Here is a 6103-nt window from a genome sequence, read left to right as displayed (position 1 = left end):
GTCTCAAGAGTTGAACTCTGCACCACTTTCACCCTCGCGTCCCTATTTTTAGAATAAGATAACAGATCGACAAGCTCACAATGTGTCGCATTGACTGTTTTGTGAGCTTGTGTCAACCATAGATCGCAGTTTACTATGAAAACCTGCATGAGGCGTCCGTCACACCTCGTGATACGCTCCATAGATATATGGCCAATACAGAATTCATTCCATTATGCTGATCTGACCTCATCAAACCCTTAGATCTCCATACATGGAGCTGACCTGTTCTGACATTTCATATGTTGATCTGAACTCGTCAAACCCTGTACACTCAAAACACGCTCCATATATGGCCAGTACATAATTCATTCCATATGCTGATCTGACCTCATCAAATCCTTAGATCTCCATATATGGAGCTGGCCTGTTCTGACATCACAATGTTGTGCTGAGATCACAATGATGACTCGACCAGCTCAACAGAATGATAGATCTCCAAGTCTACCTTCAAAAGTCCTTATAGCACACAGGACAGCGGACAGCAGGCAACCTCGCCCTTTAGGGCGTCTGGTCTTATACTGGTAAATCTGCTATATTATCTTCAGACATTTTGTATTGGAGGGTTTAACGTTGAGTGAAGCCATGATGGCCAACAGGAACACAATGCAGGTTCATATGGCTGTGTATCTAGTAGGAAAACAGACACACAAGCAGTTCATTATTTTAGTTTTAGTTTTAGTCATAGGGCTGTATTTTGCGTGTCTTAAGTACCAGGTCTTATTCCCTAACTTGAGTTAAACTAAAGACCTGGAGGCGTGATCAATGCTCTTTGGCCACTCAGAATAGCCAAAGAGCATTGATCACGCCTCCAGGTCTTTAGTTTACTCAAGTTAGGGAATAAGACCTGGTACTTAACCCATTGATGCCTGAGGCCGAATCTGGGAACGCCTTCTAGGGCCTGACCTAAGGTTTCTGAAAACCTTCAAATTCTGATGATTATTTTTTAAATAGTTATGTTGCTACATGTATAGCAATAGCTGATGAGACACAGAGAGCACGCCGGCATCAAGGGTAGAACAACGTATACGTTGCACCAGGCGTCAATGGGTTAAGACACGCAAAATACAGCCCATAGTCTCTTGAATAGTTTTCACTTAGTTTCAGTCACATTTTAGTCACCTGTAATGTGTTAGTGTTATAGTTTAGTTTTAGTCGACTAAATCTGCAGGTGATTTAGTCGACTAAAATGTATTTTGGCGGGCCTTGATGCCGTCGTAATGACTGTTTTTACATTTGCTGAAAATAGCTGATCTACAAGCTCACAACGCGTCGCGTTGTGAGCTTGTAGGTCAGCTATTGTCAGCTTGCAACCAATTGTAAAATGACTTATACTGGATCTCTTGTCCACTAGTCCCTTCCTAACATTTTAGTCTTTAGTTTTTATTTGTTGACAAAATTGTCAATATATTTAGTCTTAGTTTTAGTCATCATCCATTTAGTTTTCATCAGTGGAAAAAGGTAGTCGACGAACTCAACACTGCAAACAAGCATGTGAAATGTGCTTGTTGCTTGTTCGCGTGTGCGTAATGCTGTATAAACCCTTAATTTGGATAATTTCATATCTCACAAAGTTGAAAACAGATGTTATTTCCAGGCCTGACCTTGACCTGCCCCGTTAGTGAGCACTGCGGCCTCTTCAGATAGATACTGCACAGAGGAACACGGCTGGGGTCTGTTTAGTGCTCCCACTCGGTGACATTTACACCCCTGATAACAGCTTGAGAGGTGATTAGGGCATTTGCCAGAGCAAGGGTTCACAAACGCCTATCATATTATCGTCAACTCCGTCCCACAGACACTGTACATATTGTGGAAAATAGCCGAACGACAAGCTCACAGCGCCTCGCGTACCTTTACAAATGAGAGCAGAATAAGGATTGGGAGTGGGGTTGCTTATGTTGTCAGCCTGGGTTTTATGGAGATCATACATGCAACCGCTGGGTCCTCTGGGTCCGCTGGCCTGCCATTCATCTTCAGCCTCTTATCTGGCTGGAAGCCACACGGATAATGCCAGCTCTTTAAGTGGCATTAACACGATGAGGGACAGCGGAAGGAGAGCTAGAGTGATACTTCAACACCGTGGACTTGACTGTGGAGTCGTTGCACATTAAACAACATGAAAGGTTAGGTGTGGACACTCTGGACAGAAAGAAACTCTCAAATAACCTATATTTCTCAGAGAAATATAGGCTGCTTGGTGAAGCCGATTCTACAAAGTACCCCCACAATTATATGTATTTGGCCACGGAAACCCCATCCAAAAGGGTTTTGTGCTCTCCTAATAAAGAACCACCATCATTACCCAGCTTGGTCTGCTACATAAATCCTATCCTGGGTTGCATTCTACGCGTTTCATGTATTACCTTGTGTTTACCTTTGGATTAAGATGCAGGCGTGCCCAAAAGGTAGATCGCGATCTACCAGTAGAACACAAAGGCTGTACAGGTAGATCACAGGACATGTCCCTAAAGAAAATTTAATTATTAAAAAGCTATTTTTGCAGTCTGAGTTAAAGGTGACTTGATTGATTGACAAAAGGGGGCATGTAAGCTCAAACTCACAATGCAATATTTTGTTTTCAACAGTGTTGCTGTGCACAAATGTCTGTAGCATTACAAATTAAATACAAAAAAACCCTATAACTATTAGATTTCTCCCCCTCTACTTCCCATTCCAAGTGCATTTGTCCTATATGTAATGCCAGCGCCGCTATTCTAAAGCCCCCATAGGTACACATTTAAACTATTTTCAGCAATGGTGGGTAGATCTTGTTGAGCTGATAATTTTGAAAGTAGCTCTCATGTCATAAAAGTGTGGGCACCCCTGTGTGCTAGTGTCTGCTGAATGGTAGTACACTGTAGGCCTACATTGTCATTCTCCCTGACTGGCTGCTGCTGTGGCACCCCGTCTCAAATCTGCCTCCTTCTCATATCAATTTGACCAGTTCTGTAGTATCAAGGACAGGGTCACGGTGAACTTTATTGTCTACAAGGTAGATTTGTCTTGGGCTTAATTCACCCCAGCTGCAGCCAGCCACACATAAAACATCAGTGACAAACAAAAGGTACATTGACAGAGGGACACAACGTTACACAATAATTGCACACGTGTGGATCATCTAACCTCTCACGGTCACTGCTGTTTCTGCTGCAGTAATTATGTCATGTTAATTAGCCGGGTGGGGCGTGGTACCGTGCATTTCCAACTTGCATCGTTACAGAGTAGGCCGGTGGAAGACAATGGACTCATCTCTCTGCTGCGACACTATAGACACACACACACACACACACACACACACACACACACACACACACACACACACACACACACAGTACAGTTTCAAACTGATGCTCATTATCTTTGGTGCTGGCAGCTTAAACATAAACACCTGCTGTAGCATCATCATGGCTAGCCCCATATGTGCCATAATATTGAAAAGCTTTAGCGCCTCCCCTGGTCGAAATTTTCCAACTGACTTTATTGATTGATTGATTGAAATATGTATTAACAGTTTGCAGAATTTACAGTACATTTCAAGCACAAACTCAATACAAAGACTGTTAACTGTGAGTGGACGACCCAATTAAGCATTACACTTGTTTACAACAGGGTCCACATTGTTCAATTCATCAAAACATTTAGAGACATACAAATAGACATTTCTATGTAGCTAAAGAACAGAACAGGAATTCATCATATTTGACTTCAGTTCACTCGACATGCACGCGCACACGCACACTTCCTTGATAAAAATGGAAGCGACTGACAAAAGACGGGACGTAAAGGCTCGGTTCAAATGGCGAGTTGGATTTTCTGGGCCGATCCTAAGTTTTAATTAGTGTAAACTTGCATGGGCCCTACACGTTTTGGATTAATGGTGTGGTAACTGGTAAGGATACACTTTTTGTGGAAACTTGCGCCGTTTCTGAAACGCGGTGGGAGGGGCCCAGTGTGTGACCTCATCTCGGAGCTACAGAATGAGCGTAGGGAGAGGGCACATATGGGGGGCTACATCATGGCTTAATGGCTATTCTGCCCATTCACTCGTGTTTACATTATTAAAGCAATGAAAACGAAACGTGTAACTTAAACAAACACACTCTTGGTCTCGGAGCTATGAAATGTTCATCTTACAAACCTCATTCCGCCTTCCAAGGGGTGTTAAAACATTAAATTTAACTTTGTTATTGCTGGCAGAAGTTTGTTTTGACTGGCGGCATTCCGCCATCTTGGTTTTGGTGTATCCACAGAAACGATGGGGAAACTCTGCCACCTAGTGGATTTATTTTTGTAAACTACACGTACACAAAACCACAAAACAGTCCAAAATAAACCAATTCAATGCAAATTCTAGCTTTATAAGCATAAAGCACGGATATCTCGCCCCATGTTTATTTCATGTTTATTTTTACCTTAGTTCTCATATTAGAACATTTAGAATCAATGTTGTTTGTCAAAGGAGAACATATTAGAACCAGTTTGTTGTTGTTAGTCAAATTAAAATTATGCATGAAGATTATACCTATTGGTAGAATAAAAGTTATGTTGTCAAAATGTTTATAAATATTTCAACCCATCTCTATACCCCCAAAATATATTTTTAAAGAAAATAAGTGAATTCACTAATTTGGTCTAAAATTGTAAAGAGGAAATTCGTCCGTCCGTCCGTCCGTCGCCTATATCTAATAATAGCCTATTATGATTATAAAATGGGTCACCACGTCATACATGGGTGTATAAAACCAACGCGAATGATTAAACTGCGTCGCAGCATGCAGCAGCAGCGCGTTACAGTAACTTATTATGGATTGTGTGTGTGTGTGTGTGTGTGTGTGTGTGTGTGTGTGTGTGTGTGTGTGTGTGTGTGTGTGTGTGTGTGTGTGTGTGTGTGTGTGTGTGTGTGTGAAACCAAACGGGTCCATTTGGTTTCATTTTACGCTCTCAAGAGTTAAAGATCTATAATGTGGGTCCATTTGTTTACCAATTTTGCATTATTTAGCTGGGGCCGCACATGAAACCCCCTCAAGGACCACTGGTGGTCCCCGGACCACTGGTTGAAATTGAAAACCATGTAGGCTACTGCCGCATATAGCTATAGGATTATTCCTATATGGCGCATATTTATTTAAATTCATCTGTAGAACGGTCGAGCTATACACCTGACCAAACGCGTTTGTGCGTGTGTGTGTGTGTGCGTGTGTGTGTGTGTGTGTGTGTGTGTGTGTGTGTGTGTGTGTGTGTGTGTGTGTGTGTGTGTGTGTGTGTGTGTGTGTGTGTGTGTGTGTGTGTGTGTGTGTGTGTGTGTGTGTGCGTGCAGTGTGCATGCGATCACGTTTGGAAAGGTGGAATGTGCTTCGGATGCCAGGCTGTGCGCCATGTAGCTGGATAGGTTCATTAAGGCTCAATACGCAGCGCACCCCACTGAAGAGGTATACGATACGAGTGTGAGCTATACATTTTAGCCTATTATCAATATAGCATTCAACCAGATATTTATTTGTTTCAATCCTTATGGGTAGGCCTATAGGAGGATGTATACAGCTACCCAGAATAAACCATCTTTTGCGCAGGCTGCAGTGGATTTACTTTAAGAAAGAGATTGACTATTTTCGGTGAAGACGTTTGTTGAAGAGGGAAACAAAATAGCAGACCAAGTACAGAGCCAAAGTCGGCAACCATCAACTTTACTAGTGGCTTTAAAGGGTTAAATGTGCAGTCGAAATACAAAGTAGGCCTATATGAAAAAATATACAACAAAGGTGTCCAATTGGCTTTGAAAAATGGCATCTAGTATTCCAAAAGAAAAATACAAAGAAAGCCACGATGTGCTGCCCTTTATATATGCATTAATACAGGTGGTTGCATAGAAGTGAATAAGTGATTGCACTCTATTAATTAATAAAAGTGCTGCGTAAAAGTGATTGGCCTTATAGTAATTAATACATGTGCTGTGCGTAAAAGTGATTACCCTTTCCTAATGAATACAGGTGCGTAAATCGGATGCGGCCTGTGCGTAAAAGTGGTTGCCTTGGTGCTGCGCGTAAACGTGGTTCAGTGGTTG

The sequence above is a fragment of the Protomyctophum parallelum genome, assembly GCF_964188405.1.
Source record: "Protomyctophum parallelum genome assembly, chromosome: 14".
Taxonomy (NCBI): domain Eukaryota; kingdom Metazoa; phylum Chordata; class Actinopteri; order Myctophiformes; family Myctophidae; genus Protomyctophum; species Protomyctophum parallelum.
The sequence above is the reverse complement of the archived record's forward strand: the minus strand, read 5'-3'. Positions refer to the sequence as shown.